Genomic DNA, 19,086 nt, shown 5'->3' with positions numbered 1-19,086 from the left:
GTGAGACCGTATCAAATGCCTTACTAAAGTCTAGGTATATGACATCCACTGCTTCTCCCTTATCCACAAGGTTCGTTATCCTATCAAAGAAAGCTATCAGATTAGTTTGGCATGACTTGTTCTTCACAAACCCATGCTGGCTATTCCCTATCACTTTATTACCTTCCAAGTGTTTGCATATGATTTCCTTAATTACCTGCTCCATTATCTTCCCTGGGACAGACGTTAAACTGATCGGTCTGTAGTTTCCTGGGTTGTTCTTATTCCCCTTTTTATAGATGGGCACAATATTATAGATGGGCACAACACAATTTTATAGATGGGCACAATAATGTACTATAAAAGCTTCTAAAGGAGCTGTTATTACCTAACTTTTCACTTCACACATGCTGCAAGGTGGCTTGAGGAGGGATCCTTTTTTATTAATCTTATCTTTTTTTCCAATCTGCCATTATTAAAAGGAAGCAAACCATTAACAGCTTTTGAGCTGCAAGGATTCGCAAAGATTGGTATATTTGGATTCCAAGGGAAATGTCTGCAGCTTTCTACTAGGTTCTTTTGGTTTTACCACACAGTATTTAGCAGCCAGTTACATACATTAAAAAATGCCAAACTCTTCTTCTTTTAAAGTAACATCTTGTATTTTGTTTTAGAATACTGCAGTGTCTCTCAAAGTCCTGAATTTTTTTCACTTTCGCATTCTGCTGTATTTCTCACTGAAGGTTCTTTGGTTAAAGGAGTTATATCTACCATATATTTGAGAGGATTTGTGCGTCTGTCTGAATGGCCATCTGTCTGTGAGTCTGTTTGTTCAAGAATTCCTCCTAAATGGTAAGAGCTAGGATCACCAAATTTTGTATGCAGCTTACTCTTATCATGATTTAAAGAAATGTTTCTTAACCTTTTTTTTATAAAGTACCCCTTTTAAAAAAAAATTATAAGCTCCTTTAAAAAGAAAGTTATAAGTACCCTCAGTACCTAGAGTTTTCAGACACATAATTTTTTTTCTACCATTGCAACACATTTGTTTAAACAACTTAATCATAGTCAGGCAGGCGATGAAATTTTTGGGTGTAAAAAGTACAAATATAATAAAGTGCTGTAAAACTTAAAACAAAAATTCAATTGTCTCCAAATTTCAGTTGTGTTGATGTCCCCCCACCACACTTCTCTCGAGTACCCCTGAGGGTACTCGTACCACTGATTGAGAAACACTGATTTAAAGCGTAGTATGGGTTTGGTTGTGCCAGGACAACGGGATGTGTGTGGAATGTGATTGCTCTTCATCAAACTGAAAGGGAGGGCTGTGATAGCAGGGAGATTTATACCCCAGAATAACCACAAGGGGGCAGCAGGCAAGCACACTTCTGCGGCCCCCAGAGCCATGCAGAACCTTGGAGCACCTGCCAGCTGGGCAGCCTGGACCCCGTCATCACTGAACGACCCTAGGAAGGATTCTGTACACTCCAAAATCATGTGTGCCTTTGCTTTAGGGATTTGTTTGGGGCCCCGCTCTATTAAATATTTGCTGCAGTTCATGGCATGAGGGTGTGTTCTCAGCCTCAGAAGTTTGAGTGGTGTGCCCACAGCAGGTTCCAGCCATCTGAGCCCCAGCTGCCAAACGGCCACTAGTCTTCAAGAAACCTCACCTTACTTTTAATGGAGAATTGGTCCTGCCTAGAGCAGGGGGCTGGACTTGATGACCTTCTGAGGTCTCTTCCAGTTCTATGATTCTATATAAAACTAGTATTAAATGAGTCTGTAAGATTAGGATGGAGGTTTGATGAAAGCACTCTCTTTCGTGGGATTTTGTCTATTTTATGCATCTGCATTGGGCTGAAAAAAAGCAGGAGAACAACCTTTCTTATCACTTGTGATGTTTATCATAGCTGTACAGAAATGAGTGATCTCAAGTGGTGAACATGACCAGAGAGTTTACAAAACTTTGTATCAGTTTGGGTTGGAGTTTTGGACAAAAATCTCTTTGGTTTTGATGTTTATAATTGTCAATGGGAAGGGGTCTTGACAATTTCAGAGGAATGGCTTTTATTCATATAAGACCAGCACTGGGAAAACGTACTTTAGACTCAATTGGACAGTGATATGTTCCCAGACAGTCGATGACACTATGTAATAATAGAAGGGGAAGGAGAAAACCACAACAAATTTAGCTCACTTCCTCCCCTATGCGCTAGGAAACCCATGTGTTTTGGCCTAATGGTTCTAAGGGGGATATGATAGAGGTTTATAAAATCATGGCAGCTATGGAGAAAGTGAATAAGGAAGTTATTTACTTGTTTCCATAACATACGAACTAGGGGTCACCAAGTTTAAAACAAACAAAAGGAAGTATTTCTTCATGCAGTGCACAGTCAGCCCGTGGAACTCCTTGCCAGAGGATGTTGTGAAGACCAGGACTTTAGCAGAGTTCAAAAAAGAGCTAGATAAATTAATGGAGGATAGGCCCATCACTACTTATTAGCCAGAATGGGTAGGAATGGTGTCTCTAGCCTCTGTTTTTCAGGGGCTGGAAATGGGTGACAGGATAGGGATCACTTGATGATTACCTGTTCAGTTCACTCCCTCTGGGGCATCTGGCATTGGCCACTGTCAGAAGGCAGGATACTGGGCTAGATGGACCTTTGGTCTGACACAGTATGGACGTTCTTATGTTCTTAAGCCGTGCACAACCCTGGACTGCCCTCATCCTCTCTCCCTGGCAACCTGTGGAGAGGCACCAAGAGATTTCCACAGCTTACAGAGCTGTGTTGGTTTTTCCTTTGCAAAGGCTACACTAATTTTGCCCCTCAGAGCAGATGCTATACAGTTCCTAGCCAGCTTTTGAATCTTGCGTGCAGCTGGGGACATCAAAAAATATATTTCCTAGTTAAAATCTACCCACAGACTATTGTGTGTGTGTTAAGGGGCGGATGGAGGGTTTGAGAATCCTTCTCTCTCAGTATTGCTAGAAATACTCAAGTACGTCTACACAGCAGTGTTATTTCAGAATAATTGATTTATTTCGAAATAATGTCGAGCTGCAGGACTTCTTACTCTAACTCCTGTCACCCTCATTTCATGAGGAGTAAGGGAAGTCGAAGGAAGAGTGCTTGTCCTTCGACTTCTTGCTGCGTAGACAGCACCAAAAGCCAAATTAAGCTGTTTCGACTTCAGCTACTCAATTGACGTAGCTGAAGTTGTGAAGCTTAATTTATCTTTTGCCCTGCCGTGTAGACATGGCCTTAGGGTCGGATCCTCACATCCTGTTGAGCGCTCTTTGATTAAGGCCTGACAGGAAAGGTGGGAGAAAGGAGCCTCTTGTACTTCCCCAACCTTGTGGCTGGCTTGGGGCCAGTCTGGCCATGGCAGAACTTGGAGCAGCCTCGGGGATGTTCTACATCACACTGATAGTAGTGACATTGCCATCTCAGGATTGTCAGGGGAGGAGTCCTGTAGTCCTGCTCCTTGGTTGCTGCCCTATATCCCTCTCTTGGGGACCCTGAAAGCAGGTGGTGATGAGCTTTATACCACACAGGGATAGTCTAACGCCAGGGCAATCCCTCGCTGCAGCTTGCAGGTTGGCAGCCAGAGGGTGAGCCTTTGGATTTGAAGGGATTCGTCAGCCACGCACGTTAGTCTCTCCTTTATGGCACAAGCCACCTGAAAGCAATGATGCTGCATTAATGCGACTTAGAGCTTTTGACCCTGTATAACTTGTCCCTCACATTCTAACTGATAGTTCACTTCTGAATGAAATGGGTTCCTCAGGAGGAAATGCTTTTGAGCCTGACTCGGTGAGCCACCAAGCACTGAAGTCAATAGGCAGCATGTTCAGGACCTCAGAGAAGATGCTCAGCTCAGTTCATGTGAGTGCAGGTTAAGTTAAAAGCCATCAGCTACCCACAAGTATGACAACCTCTGACTAGTATTTTCTTATAAGCCTCTCAGCAATAGCATCAATGGGAGATATCCATTAGGCTCAATGATATAAAGCATTGTACAATTGCTACATAACCTTATAGGTTTCTGCTGCTTCTATAAAATGGGTTATCAAACCTTTAACACTGTTAGATCATTACAGGGAACTATTAATTGCACATATTTTTATTTACCAGTAGGTTAGAAATTGCCACTGATGTCATCATGATCATGTACAAAAGGTGGGATAAGTCACCTGATCCTCGTTCCCTTTTTCCCGTGGCCAGATATGGGGCCTGGCATTGCAGGTGCCAAATATGTCCTGCCTGGTGCCAGCCATCTCATGGTACGTCTAAACTGCATGGCTATTTCGGGATACTAGAGATACCCCATGTCTACACAAGCCACCTGTTATTTTGAAATATTTCAAAATAACGGGCACACTATTTTACCATCCTGGTAACCCTTGTTCCATGAGAGTTAAAGGATGCCTTGAGATAACATGTTATTTCAAAATTTGTTGCTGTGTAGACACACCAAATTTCAAAATAAGCTATTTCTAAATAGATTTGAAATAAGATACGCAATTTTATGTGTATCTTATTTTGAGTTTAGGGTGCTGTGTAGACACACCCTTAGCGTCTAGTTCAATCATTTCTCTCAGCCCATTTAGGATGCATCTATACAGCACCCTTAGCTGAAAATAAGCTATGCAAATTGTGTAGCTTATTTCAAAATAGCTTATTTAGTAATTTGGCGCTGTCTACACTATGCCAAATTTTGAAATAAAGTGCTATTTCGAAATGTCCCATAACCCTTGTGGAATGAGGGTTACCGGGATGTCGGAATAAGCTGCCCATTATTTCAAAATCTATTTTGAAATAACGGGGTGCTTCAATAGATACAGAATAGCTATTTCGGGATACCTCCAGTATCCCAAAATAGCTCTGCAGTGTAGACATACCCTCAGAGGTAGTTCAGCAGCTTACAGGGTTGAGCCCCTCAGACTACATGTACAAGTGCATTTCTACTTTTGCACGGATGGTTTTTGGAATCTGCCCACACACTCCCATCAGGGTTGGATTCCTGTGAGATGCTATCACATTCAATTCCAAATCACACAAGAAGAGTGATCCCATAGGAGCCTTTATGATCCATTTCGGGTGTGAAGAAGTAGCATGTTCTTTATGGCCGAGATTGAATTATACAGAACTGCTAAGTGAAATGTAATTGTGCATAGGGGAGGGAGGAGAAGGATCATTAGATGAATGAGAAGCCCAGATCTGGGGCCTTGCTTGCAAGCAAACAAGTCAGATTCATTAAGAACAAGTAGAGTCACATTTATCGTTATTTATTTTTTCTCCCCAAGGTGACCAGGTGTTATCCTCACACTCAACTTTGTTTTAAAGCTGGACCTTGTAAGAGTCCCTGAAATCTAAGATCACCCACTTTCTTCCCTCACTTCAAGAGCACAAGTGAATGTAACATGCTCACATTTTGTGTAAGTACCTCACTTTTAATTAACAAGGGTGAAGATTTTTCATTGGGGCCCAAAACTAGCATGAACAAACCCCCAAGAGATACCCGTGTGTTCAGTTATTACATGCATTCACAGGGCACCCATCGGGGGGTGACTTTTCATGGCTTAAAGTTGGGCTTATTTGCATTCGCCAACACAAGGAGCAGAGAGCGCATGCTCCTCGGGGACAGGCAGCTTGGAAAGTTTCAGACTAGAGATGCAGTTAGCTGGTGTAGTGCCTGGGATCTCCCAGTCTGGCACAACACAGTGCTTCTGAATCACAGCTCTTCTCTCTTTAAGGTAAGAATCAATAGCCTTTCCACTTCTTTCCCCTGCCGCCTCTTCCAGGTATGTTTCCACCAGGCAGGGAAAAAGGGAGCAAAGGGAAGATAGGTAATCCATCCCACACTGACCTCATCCTCCCTTCCCCCCCAACCAAAAAACAACAGCAACCAAAAGCCCTGAGGGGAGACAAAGGTCTTCCGGAATGAACATGGTCTCTGTCTCTGTCTCTCAACAACAGCACTTACCATACATAGTCTGGGCCTGGTGAAACCTTGGGGCAGGCAGAGAGTGGTAAGATGAGAGGGTTCTCTATTTGGCGGAGCTAAAAATAGCTGAGGGTTAAAAAAAAAAAAAAGCCAGAGTCAGGCCCCTGCAGGACTAGTAGTCAATGGGCTGAGAGAAGGGATTGAACTCCAAATACTCCCTGCTCGGCCGTCTCCAGCTGACAGGCTATTTTTTGCCATGGTTGACTAAATATGGTCAGGGAGGCAATGGCATGAGAAGGGGCCACAGGCTTGGGCGTGCATGTTTCAGATGCTTAGCTGGGTATATAAGCACTGGAAAGGTGGACTCGTTTTCTGATCAGAGGTTTCCCCCCGCCCCCCCGACTCTGTGCAGCCCCGCTTTTTTTTTTTTTTTTTTTTTTTTGCATGACTGCTCTTGGTTGCATCCTGACCTCTACCTCAGGCTGACCCTTTGGAGGGACATATGTGGGGGGGAGGTGAGAGGAAGGGCGGGTGATGGGAGACTTCTGCAGACACAGCCATTATGCATCAAGGTGTGCGGCAATCTGAACAGGAAAGGTTGCCTCTCCTTACCTCCTGCTTCACCCTTCTATTCTGCCTGTGCTCTTCAATGCTCTCTCTCTCTCTCTCTCTCTAGCTCTGTCTCTTCGCCTCCGCTGTAAGCTTTAAAGCTCTCCCTCCTTTCCTTCCCTCCTCCCACCCCACTAAGCCTGCGATGCAGAAGGAGGGATTGAGTTGTAGTGGTGCTTGTTGGGGGGGGGGGGGTGCCTCATCTTTTTTTTTTCTCCAAGTGAGGACTAATACTATTACTGGGCCTGCTCTTTTTCCCTTCCTGCATTAGAGATTGGCTATAAGGAGAAGGCTGACGGCTGCAGCATGAAGCGCATTATTACCTTGTGATTCCATGACCCTCCTCTATGCATCCCTAACTCTCGAAAGCTGATTCAGCTTTCAGCTAGAAGGCTGGTGACTCTACTGCTGCAACAGAATCTTCTAACTGGTATGTCTTCTCTCCCCCCACCCCCTCCTATCTGTCTTTCTTTTAACTGCAACCGGCTCAGCTTGTTTTTAAACACTTTCCTGGCTAATGCCCCTCAAACTTGTGCGGGGACTTAAATGTGTGTCTCTGCTCTCTGGACTGTGTGTGTGTGTGCAGAATGTGTGTTTCAATAGGGGGGTGGGTTAGGAGACCTTTTCTTTCTTGTTCTGCTGTGGTATACTCCGCATTTTAAAAAAAAACTGCAGAGCAAGCACTGGACTAGAATAATCTCAACTGAAATGTCAGAACTTTGACATGCAATCATTTTGCAAGGTTAAACCAGCTTTTAAATGCCTAATGCTGAGATGGGCTAGCTAATGACACCTGGGGGAAATTTTTTTTTTTGTAATACCTTGTAGCTGTGAGCTGAAATAATACCAACAAGAACAAAGCTGAAATGTGGTTAAACTTACACTAACTCGCAATGATCTCAACACTGCGGTGATTAACCATTGAAATGCTGGGAAGCGGGTATTTAATTACAGATATGTGGTTTATGGACAATCAAAAAAGGAACATCAGAAAGAAGAGAAGTTATATTTTCATTGCAAAGAATTTAAAATGCAGGTTACACTTCACGTGCCAATTGACTATTCTTGCTTCTGAAGCAAAACGCTGACTGTGGTCATTATATTTTTTATGATAGTGGTGTATATATGAACACACCCATGCAGACACACATAATGATAGATGCTGTGATGTATATATACACACATCTATATGCACAATAGAGAGATACTGCATACACAAAGCATATAAATAGATGTAATATATAATTTATATTATGTGAATACAATATATATTACATCTGTGTGTCTATAGAATGCCTGTGTCTCTGTGTGTGTATTAGAAATTGTACACTCTTCAGTCATGTGTAATTGTGTAGTCAGAAATCCTTGATTTGTGTTGTCATTTTAATTGCTCCTTAAATGATGATGTCGTCTCTGCCTCAGAATTTTTTTGTAAAGTGACTCAATTAAATCTTAACTGTACAGAACAGATCATAGGCGGGCTTGGCTGGAACTAACACAAACTTCTACCTCATTTCAACTTCCTTTCACACTTCTCCCGTCTACCCCCATGAATAAAGACCTTCTCCTGCACCTCCCATTCTTTGCAGCTCTAAAAAGTTCTGTGCTGTCCAGCCGCTGCAGATAGATTTCTGTAATGACTGGACAAGTGCATTGAGTCTGGATTGAAGGAGGAAAGCCCTGTGAATGTGAACACATGTCATCCTCCACCCCTTCATCCTCTCTCCTCCCACATTTAGCTTCACTTCCATTAGCTCAGGCTGTCTTTCATCAGCTTCTCATCTCTGCACTCTTCCTTTGTCAAATGACACCAACAGTTTAGGATTTCCCTTTCCCAAGATTTGTGTGCCCCCAATTAGCATGCAACATTTTCCACTCTGAATGTATCAACAGACAGCTAAACCAGCTCAGACGAGTGAGGAAAATGGGGGCTCCAGTAACACAATAAAACCCGATAAAATGTAAAATAGGGCAGCAGATTTTTTTTACTATGCCAAAAAAAATTAAAAAGGTGCATTTTTGGAAATCACGAATTTCTATGAATACCTGCAAAGTAAATTTTAAAAAATTGAATACCTTTTCACTCAGAGGTTACTAATATAAAAGCAATTGCCACTTGTTAAACTCAGTAAGAATGGATAAACTTGCCCTGACTTTCAGAAGTCATTGGACAGGGGTTCTTTTCCTAATCGTTAATTATAAGAAAGGGTTAAGCCCTTTAACTTTAAAATACCTTATGAAATACTCTCCTTATTGTCCTTTAGTTGATGCCAATTCATCTGCAAAAGTTTGGTACTGTACAGGAGAACAGACATCAAAATTTATTTAGGGAAAGTTAATGGTGTGTCAGTTACAAATGTTTTAAAGGTCAAAGAAATAAAGTAACCATCCTTCTTCCCACACTTCCATTTACTGCTGTTGGGACAAGTGATAACAAAATTCAGTTGAATGTCTCATCCATGCAAATCACTCCCTAGGTGTCTGATTCTTCCTGAAATTTGAGAAATCAGACTTTCACTCACACAATTGGTGTGTCTATTTAAACCGTTCTCTCTCCTGACTTAATTTTTACTGCTTCCATGCACTCGCATAGTATCACAGGTCCACATCTCTTCTCTTTAGTCCCCAAAGGTTGAAATCTGGCTTTAAATTAGACAAATAACAGTAAGTGATAAAATCACCCAAACCAACCAAAAGCAATCAAAAAAGAGGTAGAACCAAACCAGGGCTAAAGCATGTGAGCAGTGAAACACAACAAGAGTAAAGCCACTTTCAGGGCTTCATAGTCATTAACCCGCAGAAACACTGACATAGTGGGACTTCTTCTCTGTTTCTTTTGGGTGGCGACGGAAGTTGACGGGGAACTGGGAAATATTTACTTCCCAGTTTGCAGCTATATTCTGAAAAGCAGTGGGAAAATATCGATACAATTAAGTATTCCAAAGTGCTTAGTTTGCCACTTGCTAAGTTTACTTAAACCCTCTTTAAAGGGTTCATTAGAAGACTGTGAGAAACGGTAAAATTCATTAACACTCAGGCAGCCATTCTACATTTGCCTGTAAATTGGTATTGATCTGCAGGCTCGGGTTAGGGGTAGCAGGCAAACGAAGCAGGTGAGTGGACAAGCTAAGCATACCATTACAGCAATGCTGAATGAGCATTAAGCGCCCCGTGTGACCTCCTGGTTTGCTTGATGCCTAAAGCCTGCCTATAATAGTCTCGTATTCAGTACAATCATCATTTTCAGCAGTGCCACTCGGACCACATTGTTCAGGGAGCTTTAAAGCTCACAGCGGCTGTGAGGCAATGAGGGAGAAGAGAGAGAGAGAGAGAAAGGAAAAAAAAAGAGGCTGACTGACTAATGCAACTGGAGAAAGAGCTGTACACACACACATGCACCCCACCCACCTGCAGAGGAGTGCTTGAGGAGTAACTCGCAGACTTCCACTCCGGCCTGTGCTTCCTGGCAACTAGCTTTGGCTGCCCCGTTCTGTTTTTTATTTTGCATATATGCAGGTATGGCACAGGCATCCTCAGCTGTCATGGAGTTCAACTGGATGACATTTAAAAATAATTTTAAAAACCCCAAATCCCAAACCCCCAAAAAGGCATGTCCATTCTTTTCGGGTTTCGCATCTGCAAGGCAGTGTTTCACGTACAATGACCTACAAAGGAAAAATCTCTGGACTCTCCAGGTAAGATCATTTCATTTTCTTCTGCTTTAACCCCAACTAATTGACAAAAGCAAATCTTTGTCTGTAACTGATGACTTTGCTAACCCTGACAAATGGATCAGGCAAGCTTGGTGTTGATTTTTTGCCAGACCGTTGATTTTTTTGAGGTGATGTGTACCCCAAATTTGAGAACAGCACTGGAGTCTCTTTTTTCCTAATAGCTTGGGGGGTGGCGGGGGGAGAAAAGAAATCCCTCCAGTAAGAGCTGGGTAATTGTCTGATTTTTTTATTACTGAAAGTTTCGGATTTCAAATGAAATATCTACTTTTCAGGTGAACTGAATGGGATTTTATTTTCTTTCACAAACTCCCCCTCCCCATTTTTGTGAAAAAGAAGCACTCTCGGGGCAAATGGCCAGATTGCTCGGAGTTTTTTGTCCAACGTAGTGTCCATTTCTGGTCTCGGTGACAAAAATCAGACACCTACAGAGGAACAGCTGTGGATTATTGGAGATTAGTCTGAAGTGGGGAAAAGTGTGTGTGTGTGTGTGAGTTGCTGTATAGGGGCTGGAGGAAAGAGAAACTCTGCTATTTTAAATTCAGCCTTAACTGAGCACTCTTGGGATGTGAATTCTGAATCAGCACTATTTTCTCCTGTGAACACATAAATGCACATATTGAAACTACCTGCTTGAGAAACATACTTCTTTATATGCCCATATGAACCTGGCAAGCTATGGAATGTAAAGAAGTATGTATTTCAGGTGGGGATCATTCTCAATGGAACAATGTGTGATCCAATGTTTTCAAAAAAAAAGGGGGGGGGGGAGAGAAGGACAGACAGAAATTTGTTTAAATGCCTGACATGGCAGACTGACCAGGGAGTCAATTGATGATCTTGTTCCAGTGCGTGTATTGTTCTGTCACTTTGCCTGTGTCAGCAGGTGGAAATGCTCATCAGGACATTAAATATTCAATATGCTGACTGCGGCATGGGCTTTGAAAGGCAATGCCAGAAGAAAGCTTGCTGTCCACTTGTGTTTTTAACAAGGGTAGAGGCCAATTGCTCTTGTTCTTTTTTGTTTGTTTGTTCTACCTCCCCCCAAAAAGTAGATGAGATGCCAACAAAGCAGAATGAGCTTTAAATTGAGAACGGAAAGGGATTAAATAGGAGAATGGAGTATGAAGGGGTGGGGGTAGAGACAGAGAGAGAATACAATGATTCTGCCTTAGCTGTGCAGTATTTTAGCTTTAAATGAATGTACAAACTTAAGCTTTTTGAACCTTTCCCATCTTAAAAAGTTCTCATGGTTAAAAGCAGTGAGATAAATTCTATTAACAGTCATCAAAACAATTTAAACATGTCTAAAGCACAAGGAATCCAAAATACATATATGTATTTTCCCTGAAAGAACAATAAAATTAGCAAGCTTGAATTTGAGAAGTCTTATGAGGCTTTTAAATATTTTTGTACATTGTACAACAAAATACACTTGGTTATGTTTCTGCTCTTCTGGAATTATGGTTTAAGAAGTGAATCCGGATGAAAGAAAATAGCGTTATATGTTGGATGCAGGACAAATGTTGAAGTAATCCCTTATTTGTTTAGAGAGAGTGTCTTACTCTTCCAAAACCAACCCGCCTCCCCACAAAAGACCTTAACACAGATTGTTTTTTGTTTTAAACTTCATCAAAAGTGTTTTTTCTCACCTTCTGCCCCCCTCTCCCTCTGTGCCCAAGTTAACCTGATCTCAACTAATGGTGTTACTGGAAATTAACCTGAAACATTTTGCTTTAATAGAATGTCTTGCCTCTCGGTTAATACTGCTTATTATTTGCTTCAGTGCTAATATCTTGTTCGATTGAGTCCTGGCAACTTGCTGTCCATTGCTGGGGCTGGTTAAACAACCAACAAGACATTTGGTTTTGGAGACTAGTAGAGCTTCACTTGTTCTAATGGCTCAGGAGAGTAAGCAAGCTACTGAATTTGGATTTTGAGAAAGTCCTTATTTCCCTCTATTCATGACAAGCCCCATTGTCACTGGTTACATGTATGCCAAAGGGGATTTAACTATAAGCAGGAGCTCATGAATAGCTGGTTAGAAAAGGCAGGCTGAATACCACTGAGGTTTTATGCTATATAGTATTCAGTAGATATTTTCAAGTAAATGCTATAGAAAGGCAGAAAGGGTTTAGATGAAGCTGACTAGGCCGAGTGAAAATCTTTTTATTTACTAAGCTGCATTTAAAAAAAGACTTTGCACTGAATGAAAGTGAAACTGAGCTAACTCTAGTACCACTGAGTAGAGCTGAGATACATGCAAGGGACCAGAAAGAGCACCTGTTATAATTCAAGGGGGCGTGGTCCTTCTGGCTTGGGTAGGTTTTTTTTTTAAATCATATGATCTTTGCTCTTTAGGAGAATCCCACTCATGACAGGCCCTTGGGAGCCGACAACAGGTGCAAGCCGCCACAATAAACTCTTACGGTTTTTCTGCCGAAAGGGATGACCTTTCGGCATGATTGACAGATTCCCTGGATGGGGAGGAGTGAAGTGACTCATAGTCTTCACCTGCTGGTATGCATTTAGCTAGGCTCATCTGAGCTTTTTCAGCTGCTGGGGCCCCCACGCTGTTTAATCATTGATATTTAAAAAAAATATTTCCCTTGTTGCGGTAGATGGAGGGCGGAACTCATCCTGCCCGAAATACCAGATCATTTGGTAAGCAGGGAAGCAAAGTCCTAACAAAATGTGCCTAGTCTGCAATTCCACCAATGAAGGCAGCGGCCACTGGTGGAATTACACAGGGAAGACATCCAAACCTGCTAAGCCATCTCCCGGAGGCAGCCGCTCCTTCCCCAGACATAGTCCTTGTTTGACATTAAAGTATTATGGCAAGAAGTAGTGTTCAAATAAAGAGAAAAAGGGAGCGGGGTAATATCTTTTATTGGACCCGCAGAAGTGGGTCCAATAAAAGATGTCACATCACCCACCTTGTCCTTCTAATATTCTGGGACAGGGGCAGCTAGAACTGTGCTTCATGTTCAGATGAAAGCACTAGTGTTTTGAAAATAGATTTAATGGAGCAATAAAATGACAGACAGTTCATAGGCTTGGTTGCAACTTCCCCTTATTGTAAATCACCTACATTAGCCTGATCCCCTGAATTAAAAAATGAGAGATTCTCTGTGTCATAGATAGAAAACAATTTTTTCCCTTTTTGTTGCTAACATTTTCCTCCCAGCTCAGGTGTCACTGAATCTTTTCCGATGTTTAGCGCTGCTCTTGCTTAGAGACATTGGTTTTGATTTACAGTAGGTACCTGCTTTCCTAATGCCACTTTTAGCAACTCCCCCCCCCCCCCCCGCTCCTAAATTATTATGCTTTTGAATCCAATGGAATTACTCATATTAGGGAGTTGCTATGCATTCAGATTTATTTTTATGTAAATATTTTGCACGCTGTAATTTTAAGGGATGCCTTTGTGGTATTTTAATATACTGGCAGGAGGAAAATGAAGGAGGAGGAGAATAAAGGCATGGTGGGGGATATGCTTTCTGGAGCCTCATGTGGCCTTCCTCTGTAGCTCTGCTAGGTGCCCAAGTCTGGAGCATAGCTTTGCTGACATTCATTACAGTTTCCTCTTGTCCCCACTCGCTTCCCTGTAACAATGCAGAGGAACTTTGTGGTCCCTTCTAACCCTATGATTCTGTGATGCTCAGGTCTCTGTTTCTTAAGGTAGCCTCATGGAGAAACCTTCTAGGATGAGGAATAAAAGCATATGGTATGGAATGAACTTCAAAAGGTGAGCTCTGGCCCTCTTCCCATCCAAGTTAAAGGAAAAGGGGACCATCCGTCAGCTTCAACAGGAGACAGATTGGGTCCTAGGTCCTCTTAAAAAAAAAATCAGGCTACTTCACTACCTGGTTGATAGTTCTTTCCTTAATTAAAATGGTAACTGGCCCCATCCCTGCAGAACTCAGCCACTGGAAGGAAAATTCAAGAGGGATTTGTTCCCGTTTCTGCAGCCCAACCACGTATGTTCCCTCCGCAGGTCAGGCATGGCAAAGAGTTCCATTGGAATGCGTTGGGAAATTTGAGTGTTGTCATGCAAATGGCCAATTGAGCTTGTGAAATGCCAGTTGTGGAAACAGTAGCTTTGAGAACTATAAAAACTGTAAATCCAGTAGACCAAATTAGTGAAAAATTTCCTATACTACTCCTCACAAAATCCAGCCGTTTTAGAAATGAATTTTCTGCATGTAAGTGAAACCTTCCCGGGGTATTAAAATGGCTATTTTGCACACATTTCAGAGAGCACAAGGATTAGTGATGTACAGTTGTCACTGAGGGTGTCGAGGTTTTGTTGTTCATGTTGTTGGCAAGATATTTTTATTATTATTATTTTACATACATAGAACAGGTGGACAAATAAATTTCAGTACACCCTGCTAAAAAAGTCTGTTTGCAATTCAAGTTTAATAGTGCTTTCATCAAGCGCAATAAAGCATTTTATTGCACAAGTATTTCAAAGCATGTGCTAGCCCTGGTAAAAGCATTAGTAAAGGGGTGCATCAGCAATCTCATTTAAAACTGTCGACCCAATGTGAAAAATGTTGCGTTGAAGAATAAACTGCTATTAAGCATGATTAGATTGACCTGCAGGACAGATATTTTAGCTGCTGCAGCACAAGTCGATCAAAGTGAGCATCGCTTGGATTGCAAATTTTTTTTTTTAATGCCCTAAATTAAAAATGAAAGAGACTTAGAATATTTAGGACCAGAGTGTGACTTTGGAGACGAGATTTGTGCATTTGATTCAAAGGGCTTTTTTTTGCAAGACAGGGAAGGGAGGGCATGTATTAATTGCTTGCCACTTTAACATAAATTGCAAGTATGTTACTCAGATCAACCAATCAAAAAAGAAATTGTGCTGACTCAGGGTTTGGACTAGTCTGCACGTCTGATTGCAGAAAAGATCAGCACTGCACTGCAGTATCTCTCCCTTCCTTTGACACCAGCTTAGCTGGGCAGGGCTTCCCTTGTGTTTCCCAGGATTGGTTTAGGCCTAGAGTAAGAGAAGAACCTGGAAAAGAAAGAAAGAAAGAAAGAAAGAAAGAAAGAAAGAAAGAAAGAAAGAAAGAAAGAAAGAAAGAAAGAAAGAAAGAAAGAAAGAAAGAAAGAAAGAAAGAAAGAAAGAAAGAAAGAAAGAAAGAAAGTCAGACCCAAACTGATAATGATTCTTTTCAGTCCATTAGCAGGACCTCCCATCATAGGTCTGAGGACAAATGAAAATAGCATGAATCACCTAAGATATATTTTAAAAAATAGTTTTACCAAATCATGTATCTCACAGTGATCGAGGGTGCTCTGTCAAGATAAATATATTTGCTTCTTGTCTGATCCCCCTTAAAAGTTAGAACTGCCTATTGAATACTTCAGTTGCTGTTCCCTTTTAGTGAGTGATAGTAGGGTTAAATTTTGCAGCCTGGTATTGCAGTGGTTTTGGAAGTAGACAGCCACATCTAGCAAAGGTATTTCTGTTGGACTGTACAAGGTTATTGAGAGAAAAAATGGAATCTAGTGGTTGATGGAAGGAGCTGGAAATCCCTGACAATGACTTACTTATGTGGTCTTGGTCAAGTAATTTAAAACAATCTGCCTCCATTTCCTCATCTGCAAGAAAAGGAGAATAATATTCATGGACTTATTTCTGTAGCATTGTTGAAGACGATATTTAGATAATGGGCCAAATTCATTTGTGGGTATAAACACCATCTGAGTTGATTAATTTATATCGTGGGTAAGTTTTATGCACTGTTAGTTAAGTGCTCAAAATACGAGCTTTGCAGTAGAGTGAAAAGGTGAGTTAGGTAATATCTGTCATTGAACCTAATTTTGTTGCTGAGAGAGATGTGGCTGTCTCTGTCACCAACAGGAGTCGGTCCAATTAAAGGTATTTTCTCACCTATCTTGTCTTTCTAATATCCTGGGTCCAACGTGACTAAAACATCACTGCAGAGCTAAATACTAAGTATTACTCTGTAAAATATCACTCATTGCTACTGCAGTCCCATGCATACAAACATATCCATGGTAGAGTTTACAGTTTATCTTTGCACTGGGTATTTAATAAGTGAAGCCCCAGCTTTCCCTCAAATCAACAGCAAAACTCCCATTGACTTCAGAAGTATCGGGATTTTCTCCAGAGTAATACTAGCCAATACCGGCATTACAAGGACAGTAGGCTTTTAAAAGGGAAGCCTTTCAAACCCTAGTCTGCAGTGATTTTACAAAGCCATTTATAGAACATCTGACTCACTTCTACCTGTACCACCCGCTGTAGCTGGCGTAGTGTAGGCATGAAACTTGACATGGCTGCTGGAAATGGCTCAGTATACACAGGAACGAGAGCAGGCCCATCACAGCATGGGTGGTGTGCCTTCGGTGTCTGAAGCACAAGTTACATGGCTGGAAGAGAAAGAGAACACAAGGAGCATCACCCGCTTTGCGGCTCAGGTAGGGAGCAATGATTTTGGTCATGTGGCTTATGCGCTGGCAGTAGTGGCCCTTTCTGTCCCCAGTTTTCAGATTCTCAAGTGCCTCGTGCAAGTTTGTGTGCAAGGGAGCAAAATGACTCTTGTCTTGTGTCTTTTCTGCAGCGAAGGAATCTGTGAAATGCAAGCGCATTCTTTCCATGGCTCTGCAGCACATAAAGTCTAGTGTGAGTGTGCAGTTATAGCTGTATGTGGCGATAAATCCACATTTTCTTTGATCTTGCAGTCCATCTAAAGATATGTTGTTTCAAATAGCGTAACTTAAAATATTTTTGCAAGCCCTATTAAACCTAATCTACTATTTTAGTCCTATCCTCAGTAGTATTAACTATGTAGAGTTTCAATACCACCCAGTATATACAGGTTGGATAAGTATATACACATGGTAAATAACAGATGTGTTCGGAGTGTATAATGTTTATGCATATGCACAAATGGAGCCTAATCAGAGAACAAATGTATTTTTAATAATGAAGAAATTACTACTCTCCAGGGGAACGTAAAAGCAGAAGTTTTCAGCCATCAGATCATTTACCAGCAGTGTTCAGAAGGAAGGGGATACATAATATTTTGTCAGGCCAATTGACATCCTGAACAGATGCAGGGTTCTTTATTGTTGTGGAGGTTTTTTTTTTAATAAAGCATGGTACAGTGTTTGAAAGTTGTTCACCATGCCCAGATATGGCCAGCATTTGAAAGTGTGCCGCTATCTAAAAAAGCCCAGAGGCAGTCTGATGAATCCAAGGGGACTACAGAACAGCTGATATAAATAGCCCTCATTCTCAGCTGCCTTTCTGGTGAAACTGTATTCACATGGCATCTGGGCAGTTAAGTAGTGCAGACCGCCGCATGATACCCCAAAGCAGAAGAGCAATGCGATCAGGGACCAAACAGCTGTAAGAACATGAGCCACTCCCGTGAAGGCCTTACATAGGCAAGTAAACACAGGCATTTCAGGAGTCCACTAATGCTACAGGAGCAGGAATCTGGTGACCTAAGAGCAACCAAGAATAAAGTTCATTTCAAAGGCTAGGACACCAGCTGCCAGCCTCCAAAAGTCACTCTTTTTACTTGGGAGGCATGACGTTGCCTTTCCCTTTTTAGCCTGTTCGGTTCAAATTAAACTTGCAGGGAGAGAGCAAGGAACAGTCTCACACAGCAGAAACTGAAACAGTGCAAGTAATTCCCGAAGTAAACAAGACAAGACATTTGATCTCATTCAGAAGTCCAGTCCTGTTCCCTTTGAAATCAGTGGGAGTTTTCAATTAAATCTTAAAGTTAATCCTGAAAAGCAAAATTTTGGACTCCCCATCCCAAAGAAGCAATAATCTAGAGGCATCCGATCGATCAAGATACATGTAAAAATAATGATAATAATAATCTTGAGTGGATTGATAATAGATCAGTATCTATAGCTATACAGTATGCATGTTTTCGACAGACAGATTGTTTGGTTTCAGAGGGGTAGCTGTGTTAGTCTGTAACTTTAAAAAAAAAGAGCAGTCCTGTGATACCTTCAGATTGTTCTGTAACAGAGAGGTAGCTGTATTAGTCTGTATCTGCATAAACAATGAGAAGTCCTGTGGCACCTTATAGACTAATAGATTTATTGGATCATAAGCTTTCATGGGTAAAGACCCACTTCGTCAGATGCATGTAGTGGAAATTCCCACAAATTGTTCTGTGTACATCTAGACAGTAGTGGCCTTTCCCAGCTTAATATTAAATGATTTTTGCTTGAATGGGGCTTGCATTGGAGTCCATAGCCCTGTTTGTCTGAACGGAATACGGGAGATGGAATTGATGGGGATAGACGAAGGGCGGGCTAAGAGGGTGAGATTTGTATGTAGATGATGTTTATGGGGGATCCAGATGAAAGGCACTGGAATCACTGTGTGAGAAATCCTGTTGAAGGATGAGCTCTGGTAATGTAAAGGCAGAGTAAGGTACGTCTACACTGCAAGCTTCTTTCGGAATAAGCTTTTCTGGAAGGTATCTTCCAGAAAAGCTTATTTCGAAATAGTGCATCCACACTACAGGGAAGCCTCAAAATTAGTCAAGGAAGGCTCCCCTAATGTGGACATGATATCTCGACTTAGAGCCCCAGGTGGCACTGGGGAGGAATAATTTTAGAATGGTCCCAGTGAGGAGCTATATCGAAATAGCAGCAGTGGAGCATCTACACATACCCTCTTCTGACAAAGCTTTTTTGGAAAAGGGCTTATTCCTCATGGAATGAGGTTTATTGCCATCAGAAAAAAACATCTGTTATTTCAACTTTCTGTTGAAATAATGCAATTGCAGTGTGGACGCTAGTA

The 19,086-nt window shown here is 41.7% G+C and overlaps 2 long non-coding RNA genes across 2 annotated transcripts in view; one reads left to right on the top strand and one right to left on the bottom strand.

The window, feature by feature from the left end:
• The window catches only part of LOC112546296 (uncharacterized), a 174,943-nt gene extending 164,916 nt beyond the window's left edge, over positions 1–10,027 (bottom strand). The window contains exons 1-2 of the long non-coding RNA XR_012896491.1: positions 9,946–10,027; positions 5,968–6,054 (exon numbers count right to left, since the gene is read on the bottom strand). This is a non-coding gene — a long non-coding RNA (uncharacterized LOC112546296). The remainder of the gene's footprint in view (positions 1–5,967; positions 6,055–9,945) is intronic.
• LOC142818835 (uncharacterized) overlaps positions 10,013–19,086 on the top strand; it is a 68,451-nt gene continuing 59,377 nt past the window's right edge. Inside the window, exon 1 of the long non-coding RNA XR_012896487.1 lies at positions 10,013–10,232. This is a non-coding gene — a long non-coding RNA (uncharacterized LOC142818835). The remainder of the gene's footprint in view (positions 10,233–19,086) is intronic.

The sequence above is a fragment of the Pelodiscus sinensis genome, chromosome 18 (assembly GCF_049634645.1).
Source record: "Pelodiscus sinensis isolate JC-2024 chromosome 18, ASM4963464v1, whole genome shotgun sequence".
Lineage (NCBI taxonomy): Eukaryota > Metazoa > Chordata > Testudines > Trionychidae > Pelodiscus > Pelodiscus sinensis.
This window is presented reverse-complemented; position numbering and strand designations above follow the sequence as displayed.